We start from the raw sequence: 13,962 nt of genomic DNA on the forward strand, positions 1-13,962 counted from the left end.
ATGTCCTGGCACTTCTCTACCTGACATACTTAATGCGTTTATGAAAGTATTACAATACGCTACACTACTCTTTAAACAGTATTTGTCTAGAACAGCAGCAGGTGATTATTTACGGCTGTCCTTTCACAGTATGTAGGCCCTTTACAGATTAACAGGTACAACATGGTACACTACTTGGATGTACGTATGCGGTATGCACTGATGAGGGCAGTAAGATGCGCAACTATAGGCAGAAAAAACTCTGTATTTTTTTAAAAACACCAGCCGGTTAATACTATTGTTTGGACTTTGACGGTATGGAGCACCTTGACAGCTTAACAGGTACTAAATGGTACAATACTTGGATGTACCTAAGCGGTATGCACTGATGAGGGAAGTAATATGCGCAACTATAGGCAGAAAAAAACTCAGTATTTTTTAAAAACACCAGCCGGTGAATACTATTGTTTGGACTTTGATGGTATGGAGCACCTTGACAGATTAACAGGTACTAAATGGTACAATACTTGGATGTACCTATGCGGTATGCACTGATGAGGGCAGTAATATGCCTAACTATACGCAGAAAAAAACTCTGTATTTTTGTAAAACATCAGCCGGTGAATACTATTGTTTGGACTTTGACGGTATGGAGCACCTTGACAGATTAACAGGTACTAAATGGTACAATACTTGGATGTACCTATGCGGTATGCACTGATGAGGGCAGTAATATGCGCAACTATACGTAGAAAAAACTCTGTATTTAAAAAAAAAAAACAGCCGGTGAATACTATTGTATGGACTTGCACAGTATGCAGCCCCTTGACAGATTAACAGGTACAAAATGGTACAAATGTACTACAGTCCACTGAACAATCACGTATTTCTGAACAGCAGCAGGACCCAACAGTGCAGCACCACAAAAAAACTAAAAATACAGGGATTAAACCCTAAATTGCACACTGTCACGCAATTCTGAGCAGCAGAAGATTTGTGGAGCAAAAAAAAAAAAAAAACTCAATTGGGCTGAAAAATAAGGAGATAAGATGCTTCAGAAAGTTCAGGCAGCTTGGAGATCTGTATGAGGCAGCTGACAGCTATCTGCCCCTCTCTGCTGCAATGCTCAATAACGTGAATAGGAGGTTTAGCTATCAATGATCCTTCTCAGTGTGAACAGCACAGCACTCTGCACTCCTGTCTTTCCCTAATGCTGATGTGACTAGCAGTTGCAGTGTAACGCTGTGGTATGAGCTATTCACACACACGCAGTCCCGTCCTCTCTATCTGAGTGCATAGATGAAATTAAGATAGGCAAGATGGCCTATAGGGGCTGTAGGGGTCATTGAACACTGATAGGCTGCATCTCACATGTGATTCAGGGTCAGCCCGCCTACCTTCATTCCCGTCGCTGTTTCCCGCCCTCCCATAATCCCCTGCCCCATGTACTCATGTGGATCCGCCATCTTAGGTCTCCAATAGCCTGGAATGCTGTAAAATGGAGTTTAATGAAGCAATTCGCGCGATCGAATCGCGGCAATATTCGCAAATCGAATTTTTCATGAAATTCGTAACGAATTCGGGTTTGTCAACTTCGATTTGCTCATCTCTAGGTGGAGCCTTGGCTGGCTAAAACAGGGAGCGGTGTACCACTGGGTGATACAGCAGGCTGGACCACCAAATCGGAGCCACGGTTCTCCCAAGCCGCTTTATGGTGACGCTGTATATGTTGACGCAGGGCTGTGGTGCAAACATTGGGACCCTGGCCACGCTTCACCTTCTGCCAACCCATCTTGCGTGTGGACAGGTTAACATCCTTCGGATGCTTGATGAAAAACTCCCACACCGCTGGGTATCTGATTTTCCTACCAACAGTCTGCACTGATTGACTGCTACTGCCGTCATCTCCAGGAACCCCTGTCCCACTACCTCCCGGGAAGGTAGGCTACCGCGAAGCAGGTGGTCTACCCCAGGCACGTTTGGCTCCAGATTTTCCACTTCTGCCACCATGCTAACTGCAAACCATGCTACCACCTTGCTGGCTCAGCTGCTGCATCATGGGCAACCTGCAACCCTCTTCTCCTGAGGACAATGAAGCCCCTTCTGCACCCAGCTCCCAAGTGCGATTGGCTTCATCATCATCGAGTTGTGTCTGCACGTCACTGATGTCCTCATCAGGTTCCTCAACAGTGTCTGCTTCAGGACCCTGAACGCTTGCAACACCACCTCCCACGCCACTCTCCTCATTACTACTTGCCTGCGTAGCAGTGGAAGCGGCGGATGTCTCCTCCACTTCTTGGCTGGGTTAGTAGCTGAGTAGCTGAGCTGTCATCTAGTAGATCGTTCCGACTAAATAGTGGAGCCGAACCCACAGCATAAGATATTTCTGTGGGGGAGGGAACAGCATAGGACAGAAGCAATGGGAGGACAGGGACTGCTCCTGTGCCAAGCCAACTGAGGCTTGTGTCTTAGGAACCCACCGACTGTTGCCTGGGGATGTCGGATGTCACTTTGGTGAAGTGGATAACGGTGTTAACCAATCAATGACGGCAGACCGTTAGCTGGTACCGGAAGCTCAGGCCTCTGGCTGCGACTCCTGCTGCCATTCGCCCCTAGTCTGCTGCGACCTCTGCCTAGGGAATTTAGGCCTCTGCCACTCCTCTGTTCACATCCTGGCCTTTCTCTGCCTGACATACTTAGTGCGTATATGAGGGGAGTACAATTTTCTCCACTACACTTAAAACAGTATTTGTCTACAAAATCTACAGGTGTGTACTTTTGCCTGGCCTTTCACAGTATCTAGACCCTTAAGACTTTAAAAGGAACAAAATGGTGCACCACTTAGATGTACTGTACATATATGGTATGCACTTATGAGGAGAGGGCAATGCGCTCCAGTATGCTTAAAACAGTATTTGTCTACAACACCAGCTGGTGTGTACTTTTGGCTGGCCTTTCACAGTATCTAGGCCCTTAAGACTTTAACTGGAACAAAATAGTTCACCACTTAGATGTACGTATGTGGTATGCACTTATGAGGGGAGGACAATGCGCTCCAGTATGCTTAAAACAGTATTTGTCTTCAACACCAGCAGGTGTGTACTTTTATCTGGCCTTTCACAGTATCTAGGCCCTTAAGACTTTAACAGGAACAAGATAGTACACCACTTAGATGTATGTATGTGGTATGCACTAATGAGGGGAGGACAATGCACTCCAGTATGCTTAAAACAACATTTGTCTACAACACCAGCAGTTGTGCACTTTTGCATGGCCTTTCACAGTATGTAGGCCATTAAGACTTTTACAGGAACAAAATGGTGCACCACTTAGATGTATGCACAGGTTACACTTAATAGATGACAATATGCTTTTAGTGCTCTGCTCACCCTAACTGGCTGGCTATTATTAGCTTTTCAGTTGTTTTACACACCAGTGCTGCAGCACACAGTCGCTGTGTACTACACCCAAAATTGCACTTTCTCTCTCATTCTAACTCCCTTACCTATCAGTGCTTCTAGGCTGGATTTTTATGTGTATATGTATCCTTGCCAATATGTCTGGTTTGCCCTTCCACCTTTTGCCTACTATCACCGTTAAGAGTGCAACGGGTTTAACATTTCAAGGTGTTCATTATCAGGAGTAGCGATAGTGTGAAGCAATGGGAAATCACGGGCAGAGACTATTCTTGTGACTATTTATGCCCATGTTTCATATGCATGTGCTCTCAACATTGCTTAAATGCAGACACATAGCAGTGTCCTGACATTGTGTGGCTGATTACATATAATGTGAAAGGGATTAACTGGGCCACAGGGCGGGGTTCCTCCTTTATTTGTGTTTTCCACACTTACAGCCTAAATAATCAAGTAACACCAGCATTTTAGTGAAAAAAATTATTTATTTTCATTTTCCCATCCAACTTTAACAAAATTTGTCTAACACCTGTGGGGTGTAAAGGCTCAGTATACCCGTTGTCATGTTCCGTGAGGGGTGTAGTTTCCAAAAAGGGGTGACACATATTTATTCTTTTGCGTTTATGTCAGAACTGCTGTAAAATCATTTACCCCTGTGCAAATCACAAATTTAGGCCCCAAATGTACATAGTGCGCTCTCACTCCTGAGCCTTGTTGTGCGTCCGCAGAGCATTTTACATCCACATATGGGGTATTTCTGTACTCAGGAGAAATTTACAAAGTTTGGGGGTCTTTTTTTTTCCTTTTACCTCTTGTGAAAATGAAAAGTATGGGGCAACACCAGCATGTTAGTGTAAAAAATTTTTTTTTACACTAAAAGGCTGGTGTAGACCCCAACTTTTCCTTTTGATATGAGGTGAAAAGAGTCCCCAAAAATTTGTAAAGAAATTGCTCCTGAGTACGGAAATACCCCATATGTGACCCTAAACTGTTTCCTTGAAATGCGACAGGACTCCGAAGTAAGAGAGAGCCATGCGCATTTGAGGCCTAAATTGGGGATTTGCATAGGGGTGTACTCGGATGCAAGCATTACAATTGGCTCCGATATCAAAAATATTCTACGCTAGTGATTCCCAAAGAGTGTGCCTCCAGCTGTTGCTAAACTCCCAGCATGCCTGGACAGTCACTGGCTGTCCGGAAATTATGGGATTTGTTGTTTTGCAACAGCTAGAGGCTCTGTTTTGGAAACACTGCTGTATGATACGTTTTTCATTTTTATTGGGGGGAAAGTGTAAGGGGGTGAGTATGTAGTGATTTACCCTTTATTTTGTGTTAATATAGTGTAGTGTTTTTAGGGTACATTGACACGGGTGGGGGTTCACAGTGAGTTTCCCACTAAGAGTTTGAGCTGCGACCGAAAATTTGCCACAGCTCAAACTTGAGGCAGGAAACTTAATGTAAACCCACCCGTGTGAATGTACCCTGTACATTCACATGGGGGGCAAACCTCCAGCTGTTGCAAAACTATAACTACCAGCATGCACTGAATGAAATGCTGGGAATTGTAGTTTTGCAACAGCTGGAGGCACACTGGTTGGAAAACCTTCAGTTAGGTTCTGTTACCTAACTCAGTATTTTCCAAGCAGTGTGCCTCCAGCTGTTGCAAAACAATAACTCTCAGCATGTACTGATCGCCGAAGGGCATGCTGGGAGATGAAGTTATGCAACAGTCGAGGTACACAACTACAACTCCCAGCATGCCCAGACAGCTGCTTGCTGTTCATGCCTGCTGGGAGTTGTAGTTTTGCAAGATCTAGAGTGCCACAGTTTAGAGACCACTGCATAGTGATCTCCAACCTGTACCCCTCTAAACCTTATAAAACTACAAATCCCAGCATGCCCAAACAGCAAACAGCTGTCTGGGCATGCTGGGAGTTGTAGTTTTGCGACATCTGGAGGGCTAGAGTTTAGAGACCACTGTATAGTGATCTCCAAACTGTTGCCCTGCAGATGTTGTCAGGCAACTACTCACCTCCTACTGCACGCGGCACAAGCTGGAGGATCGCAGCACGCCGCCGCCCAGTAAGGGACCTCCACCGCCACTCACATCACAGTTCCCCTGCTCTGTCCGGACTACCGTGGGTGGGTAGAGTTGGGGAACCGAACTTTATTCCCCCCCCCCCCCTGCCCCCAACCTGCTATTGGTCGGTCGTTTCTGACCGGCCAATAGCAGGGATAGGAGTGGCAGCCCTCCAGGGGGATCGGAGATGTCTTGACAACCCCAATCTCCCTTATTTTCCGGGTCACCTGGAATCGCCGCAGATCGACGGTCTGAATTGACGACATGGGGGGGGACTCGGGAACGATTTCAGCAGACATCCCGGTCCCCAAACGGCTAGCGGTGGGGACTGGAATTCCCACAGGCGTACCTGTACACCCTGCGTCCGTATGCATACGCCCTGGTCCTGAAGAAGTAAAACTTCTGTTTCACTGCTGATATATACTTACGTCTTGTGAGATGAATTCTTCATGTGAAAAATGAAAAAGTGTATCCTTCAAAGAAATTGTGAGTTATGTCTTCAATAGGACCTCACCTTTGTCATAAAGATAAACCGGCATGCAGCCTTTGTTGATTGCCCTGCATATGTGTATTACCTAGAATGGCTATGGGAACATATGTTTGCCCAATTAATTTAGTAATGAAAAAGGTGTAAATTACCATGCATATTGCATCTGGACAAGGATTTTCTAACCAACAGAACCAAAACTGTAAATGCCGCAAAAAAACATACACCTCTCACAATGCAGTAGGCAAGTTGGGCACTCAAGAAACAATAGTAAATCCCCCACCCATTGAATTCTTCCTGGTATATTTCTGTAGTGAAACCTTCAGGTATGTCTTTGTATATGTAAACTATTCAGAGTTAAAATAACAACCATTTGTCACTGTTTCCACACATTTAACATGGTCCTTCCCTGTTTTACTTTGGGACAGGTGACCACCATGAGACTACAATGTTTTATCATTTAGCACTTCCCTTGTGATGTGATACTTCCATTAATTGATGATGACCTACATTCCGACAAGCGGCAGGTGTGTAGCAGCCAAGCTTATGAAGTGGGATACTCCTATTAATCATCTCTGTCAAATACAATGAGATGACGGAAAGTGACAGCTCCTTTCAAAAGTGACAGCTCCTTTCAAAAGTGAACATTCCTAAGATATTCAAAGACAGCTATTTTTGTCTGTTACCAACAAATATTGTATTCTTCTTATGAATGTGTGAATAATTAGGAGCAAACGTCAATGAATTTCTTTTTTTACTATAATAAAAAAAATCGCCAAAAATAAGACACTTTTATATATTTAAAAGGGTTATCCACCATAAGGTGATTTTAGTACGTACCTGGCAGACAGTAATGGACATGCTTAGGAAGGATCTGCTCTTGTCTTGGGGCTAAATGGCTATGTTGTGAGATTACCATAATACTGTGGCTAGCTTTTTGTGAACTGGCATTTCCTGTTTGACTTTACTTTTTTTGACTACAAATCCCATAATTCCATTTTCCTCCCTCCCACACATCAGCCACCCCACCCATTGAAACATATATTAGCTGCATCCATTCAAAAGACCTGTGGTTTTCAATCAGGGTGCCTACAGCTGTTGTATTAGTTGCAGTTGATCTCTCTCCCACCAAGCGATCACTCCACCCATTGAAGCAGACAGGCTACCTGTCATCAGCTGACTAGTGAGTCAGGTCTTGGTCGCACTGAAACCTGGGAAAAATCTGAGACAACAGTTATTTTGTATGTTGTTAAAAATAAATATTGGAGTGAAAATCACAGAAGAATTGTGAGAAAACCGTCACACACAGGTACAGACACTATATTATGAACTACACTAACTTTACAGCCCCTGTAGCATAGTCACATAAAATAAAATCCTGGAATATCCCTTTAATTAAAGGGTATCTGTCAACTGTTTTTGCTGCTAAGAGCGGCAGGCACTTTAGGATAGATATTAAGTTATAAAAGCAAACCATACCTTTCCAGGAGAGTATTGTGGGTGACAAACTTATAAAATTGCCTTTTAATTTCTTAGCCAAGTGTCAATGAGGTGGGGATGAGTTTCTCTAGTGTGGCTACAGTCTGTGGCTGTATTTTACTCAGAGGGCACAGAGTGTGACAGGGCTATATTCAGGAGGTACCGTGTATACCAGTATCATAATATGTTGACAGTTCCTGGCAGGGTTACATTCATGGGGCACAGTATATGGCAGGGTTATATTCAGGGAGCATAGTGTGTGACATGGTCATATTCAGAGGGTACAGTTTGGGGAATGAATGTTTTCAGAGGCTACAATGTGTGTCAGGTTTAACCTGTTAAGGACCCAGGACGTACCTGTACGCCCTGAGCCCGCTCCCTGAGCCTCTAACAACGGCTAATAGCGACATTGATCGGGCTGCCGCGCGCTATTAACCCTTTAGACGCGGCGTTCAAAGTTAAACGCCGCGTCTAAAATGAAAGTGAAACCATGCCGCTTAGCTCAGGGAGCTGTTCGGGACAGCCGCGGTGAAATCGCGGCATCCCGAACAGCTTACAGGGCAGCTGGAGGGTCCCTACCTGCCTCCTCGCTGTCCGATCGCCGAATGACTGCTCAGTGCCTGAGATCCAGGCATGAGCAGTCAAGCGGCAGAATCATCGATCACAGGTTTCTTATGAGAAACCAGTGATCAATGTGAAAGATCAGTGTATGCAGTTTTATAGGTCCCTATGGGAGCTATAACAATGCAAAAAAAAGTGAAAAAAAAGTGAATAAAGATGATTTAACCCCTCCCTTATTAAAAGTTTGAATCACCCCCCCTTTTCCCATAAAAAAAACCAGTGTAAATAAAAATAAAAATAAACATATGTGGTATCGCCACATGTGGAAATGTCTGAATTATAAAAATATATCATTAATTAAACCGCACGGTTAATGGCGTGCGCGCAAAAAAATTCCAAAGTCCAACATAGTGCATTTTTGGTCACGTTTTATATCATGAAAAAATGAATAAGTCCTATCAAAGCAAAAATGGTACCGCTAAAAACTTCAGATCACGGCGCAAACAATGAGCCCCATACGCGGAAAAATAAAAAAAGTTATAGGGGTCAGAAGATGGCAATTTTAAACGTATAAATTTTCCTGCATGTAGTTTTGATTTTTTCCAGAAGTATGACAAAATCAAACCTACATAAGTAGGGTATCATTTTAACCGTATCATTTTAACCGTATGTACCTACAGAATAAAAAGAAGGTGTAAACGGAAGCCCCCAAAGTTACAAAATGGCGTATTTTTTTCAATTTTGTCTCACATTGATTTTTATTTCCGTTTCGCTGTAGATTTTTGGATAAAATGACTGATGTCATTACAAAGTAGAATTGGTGGTACAAAAAATAAGCCATCATATGGATTTTTAGGTGAAAGATTGAAAGAGTTATGATTTTTTAAAGGTAAGGAGGAAAAAACAAAAATGCAAAAACAGAAAAACCCCGGGTCCTTAAGGGGTTAAAGGGGTGCTCCTGGGAAGTTAAAGGAAAACTGTCAGACTGTTTACCCACACTAAATCCAATACACTGGGTTATAGTGTGGGTGAACAGGATTCCATAAAGGGGTCACTTACCTAAATTGGTCCAGTAGGTCCTAAGATATCATCTTCAGAAATTCCCTGGCTGTATTGAGGGAAATGCACAGTGGAAGCTAACCCCCCCCCCCCCCCCTCGCTTGGCTAGCCTCTTTTATCTCCCTCTGTCACCAACTAGACCCGCCCCGCTCTTTTCACATTAATAGTCTTCAACTCCACGTCCTAGTGAGTGCATGAGCTAAAAGATTTAATCATGTGAGAGCAGGGGAAAACATTCTGGCGCATGCATGCATTCTGCACATTTCCCTTAATACAGCCAGAGAACTTCTGAAGATGATATCTTAGGACCGACTGGACAAATTTAGGCAAGTGACCCCTCTATGGAATTCTGTTCACCCACACTATAACCAAGTGTATTGGGTTTAGTGTTGGTGAAGCGGCTGACAGTTTTGCTTTAAGAAAAATTAAAATGCCCCAAAGCCACCACAACACCTGTTCTATGTCCCCTCTAGTTATGCATGTGATTTTGACAGCTCCTGTGGCCCCCCTTTGTCTTCTGACTATTCTTTTCCCTTGCTTACAGCCCTGAACTTCAACTCCGATCAGTCAGTGTGGCTTTGTGTAATGGCTGCCAGCCAATTGCTATTACTGTCTGCCTCCATGCTTTGTGTTGTTGTAAACACATTGTACAGTAACCCCCCGACCTACGATGGCCCCGACATATGATAAAATCGACATACGATGGCCTCTCAGAGGCCATCGCATGTCGATGTCAGCATCGACATACGATGCTTTTATATGTCGGGGCCATCGCATTAACTGCTATCCGACAGCGCAAAATGCTTAAGCTGCTGTCGGATAGCAGTTTAAGCATCCCTGGCAGGTTCGCTTACCTATTCCCGCTGCTCCGGGTCCACTTCGCGATCCTCCGGTGTCTTGCGCATCTTCTCCAGGGTCCGGGCCTTGCTTTCCGGTGTCGTTATTACATCACTACGCACGCCGCGCCGGCGCAGCAGCGTAATAACGTCACCAGAAAGCGAGGCCCGGACCCTGCAGAAGATGCGGAAGAAGCCGGAGGATCGCAAAGAAGACACCGGAGCAGCGGGACAGCATCGGGAGCCCCTGGAACAGCAGCGGGAGTGGTGAGGACCTGGTGCGGAGCGGCGGGGACAGGTAAGTACAGCTTCCTATACTTTACATTGCACGGATCCCTCAACATACGATGGATTCGACAAACGATGGGTCGTTTGGAACGAATTACCATCGTATGTTGAGGGACCACTGTACAAATAAATCATACTGTTTTCTGAATGGCAGTAGTCAGTGATTAGATTTACAGCAGGCAAAGAGCAGCGTTATGTGCTGAGTTTGGACTGAGAATCTTCACAGGAGACACTGGGCTCTTTCTCTGCAGCAAGCAGAGGGGTGGAAACTGATCAGAGAGCAATAGAGTACTGATGTGTTTTACATTCTTGGTAATGCACCAAGAATTTGGTAGTTAACCCCTTAACGTACGACAAAATTAAACCTATATAAGTAGGGTACCATTTTAACCGTATGGACCTACAGAATAATGATAAGGTGTAATTTTTCCTGAAATTTGCACTGCGTAGAAACGGAGGCCCCCAAAATTTACAAAATGTCGTTTTTTTCTTCGATTTTGTCGCACAATGATTGTTTTTTTCCATTTTGCTTTGGATTTTTGGGTAAAATGACTAATGTCACTGCAAAGAAGAATTGGTGATGCAAAAAATAAGCCATAATATGGATTTTTAGGTGGGAAATTGAAAGGGTTCTGATTTTTAAAAGGTAAGGAGGAAAAAACGAAAATTCAAATACTTAAAAACCCTGCGGCCTTAATGGGTTAACACTTCAGACGTGGCGATCAAAGTTGACCTCCGCGTCTGAAGTGAATCTGAAACCATCCCGGCAGCTCAGCCATAGTGAAATTGTGGTGTCCTGAACAACCTTGCATGACATAAGGAGGATCCCTACCTGCCTCCTGCATGTCCGATCGCTGAATGACTGCTCTGTGCCTGAGATCCAGGCAGGAGCAGTCGAGCGGCGATAACACTGATCAATGCCATGTTAGTGTATGGCAGTGATCAGTGTAGAAAAACAGTGTGTGCAATGTTATAGCCCCCTATGGGGGGCTATAACATTGCAAAAAGAAAGTCAAAACAAAGTGTTAATAAATGTGATTTAACCCCTTTCCAAAAAATAAAATAAAAAGTCAGAATCACCCCCCTTTTCCCATTTAAAAAAAACTATGTAAATAAAAATAAATATAAAAATATGTGGTATTGCCGCGTGCGTAAATGTCCGAACTATAAAAATATATAGTTAATTACACCACATGGTCAATGGTATCGTGCAAAGAAATTCCAAAGTCCAAAATAGCATATTTTTGGTCACTTTTTATACCATAACATTTTTTTTTATAAAAAACAATCAAAAAGTCGGATCAAAACAAAAATGGTACCGATAAAAACTTAAGATCACGGTGAAAAAAAATAGCACACATACATCTCCATATGCGGAAAAATAAAAAAGTTACAGGGGTCAGAAGATGACATTTTTAAACGCATACATTTTCCTGCATGTAGTTATGAGTTTTTCCAGAAGTGCGACAAAATCAAACCTATATAAGTAGGGTATCATTTTAACCGTATGGACTTACAAAATAAAGATAAGGAGCCATTTTTACTGAAATATGCACTGCGTAGAAACGAAAGCCCAAAAAATTACAAAATGGCATTTTTTCTTCAATTTTGTCGCACAATTATTATTTTTTTCCGTTTTGCAGTGGATTTTTGGGTAAAATGACTAATGTCACTGCAAAGTAGAATTGGTGGTGCAAAAAATAAGCCATAATATGGATTTTAGGTGGAAATTTGAAAGGGTTATGATTTTTAAAATTTTAAGGAGGAAAAAACAAAAGTGCAAAAACTGAAAAACCCTGAGTCCTTAAGGGGTTAATATATACAATCACATACTGTATGTTGTATGCTATGTAATATCTTAATTCTTAATTACTTTTACAACATTTTGACCTCCACAATATTTTTTATTTTATATTTGCTGGTCTTTTGCTGAAAGACCTAAATGTTATAAAAAATTTTCCATGTTTGTTGTTTGCTGTCATAAAATCCCTACAAAATCATTGGATTATCCATTCTGCAGTAAGTTAAAAGTACTTCTGTTGAACTTAATGAAATGAATGATAAAAATCTAAACTCTTTAACTAATGTAAAATAAAGACACACCACCTTCCTACTAAAGGTTATTTTTTTATAAACGTATAATATGAGGGAACATCTTGCTAAAGGACTGTCAACTATCATATAAAGCACACTAAGCATAAGCTTAGTAAAACACGTGGGTAAATAACTTTAGTTATGTTTATGGGCCATTATTTGGTCTTAAAGTCTTTTAGCTCAGTGCTGTTTTTTATTAGAAAGATTAAATAAATACAAACCAGGAGCTGGATACTATTAAGTTCTGAAGTCACTAAGTAAAAGTATTACAATTTCAAAGCAATGAGGTCACTAGTTAACCTTACATGTGACCCGGTATGACAGTTTATGCATATAAATTTAGATTGTGAGACTTTGCAGCCATATGACATGATGCAGAATTAAATTGTGGTAATAGAAAACAAGAATAAATAATTTTAATATTATAGCATGTGACTAAATAACCATGTCGTGTGACTAAATAACCATGTATGAATATTCTACTTAAAGGGGTACTCCGCACCCCTAGGCATCTCATCACCTATCCAAAGAATAGGGGATAAGATGTCAGTCTCGGCCCTGTGTGATGTCACGCCCCGCCCCCTCAATGCAAGTCTATGGGAGGGGGCGTGACAGACCTCCCATAGACTTGCATTGAGGGGGTGGGGCGTGACGTCACACGGGGCGGAGTCGTGAAGTCACACTCTTCTGCCATTGTGGTCAGGATCCGTACAGGTGGGTGCTGCAGCCGAGATCCCGGAGGTCTCCAGCAGCAGGACCCCCGCGATCTGACATCTTATCCCCTATCCTTTGGATAGGGGATAAGATGTCTAGGGGTGTGGAGTACCCCTTTAAGAACCTTATCATTTTAAGTAGAAAATGGCATTAATATTTTTGAATATTGGTTGAATTGCACACTATGGATGTGAAAACACCATGCTGCCTGCTCTTATGAAGAAGGCTTTTTGTTGCCCTTTTATTACAATTGTAATGTATACAACGTAGTTCTTCTCCACAGGGAAAAGAACTTTGTAATACCACCTAATACATAATAAATTAAAAAAAACAAGAATGCAAAAAGTTGAACTTATAAGCCTTTGTTGATCCAGAGGAAAGGAAAAAATCTTATGAGGCAGATGCCAATTGTCCAATACTTGAGCAAAATGTCCATCCAAACTCCAAATTTGACATTTGAAAAAATTCTTTGCTGAGTATCTGGTTGCCAAAAACCTAGTAATCATAGCTTGAATCTTTATTTCTTTTTTCCAAAAAAAGGCATTCAGGTACATCATAGCCTGCTTTTGCAGTAAAGAAACCCTGCCTGTAATGATAGTGACACAAAACATATCTCCTTGTCATATTCATAGGTATAAAAAGGTTGCTAAAAAGATCTCTGATCTCTAGACTCATACACTTATTATGCACCAAGAAATGTTGATTTTGAATGTCATGTCGGTCAGGGAGTGCATCCCTGAACTCTGTCCCTGCCTACTTGCGTACCAGCTCTAGGCAGAGGGTCGACAACCACGGTGCCGGTCCCTTCCTAATTAAGTGATGGCAGTCCCTGTTCAAAATAATCCACAAAAACTGACAAAAGGTCGGGAACAGCTGGAGGCACACAAACACTAACAGAAATTAAACTATACACACACACAGAACTCGAAGTCAGGAAGCCAGGTCAAACACTGGAGTGAGCAAAGTACC

This window comes from Hyla sarda, chromosome 4, assembly GCF_029499605.1.
Source record: "Hyla sarda isolate aHylSar1 chromosome 4, aHylSar1.hap1, whole genome shotgun sequence".
NCBI lineage: Eukaryota > Metazoa > Chordata > Amphibia > Anura > Hylidae > Hyla > Hyla sarda.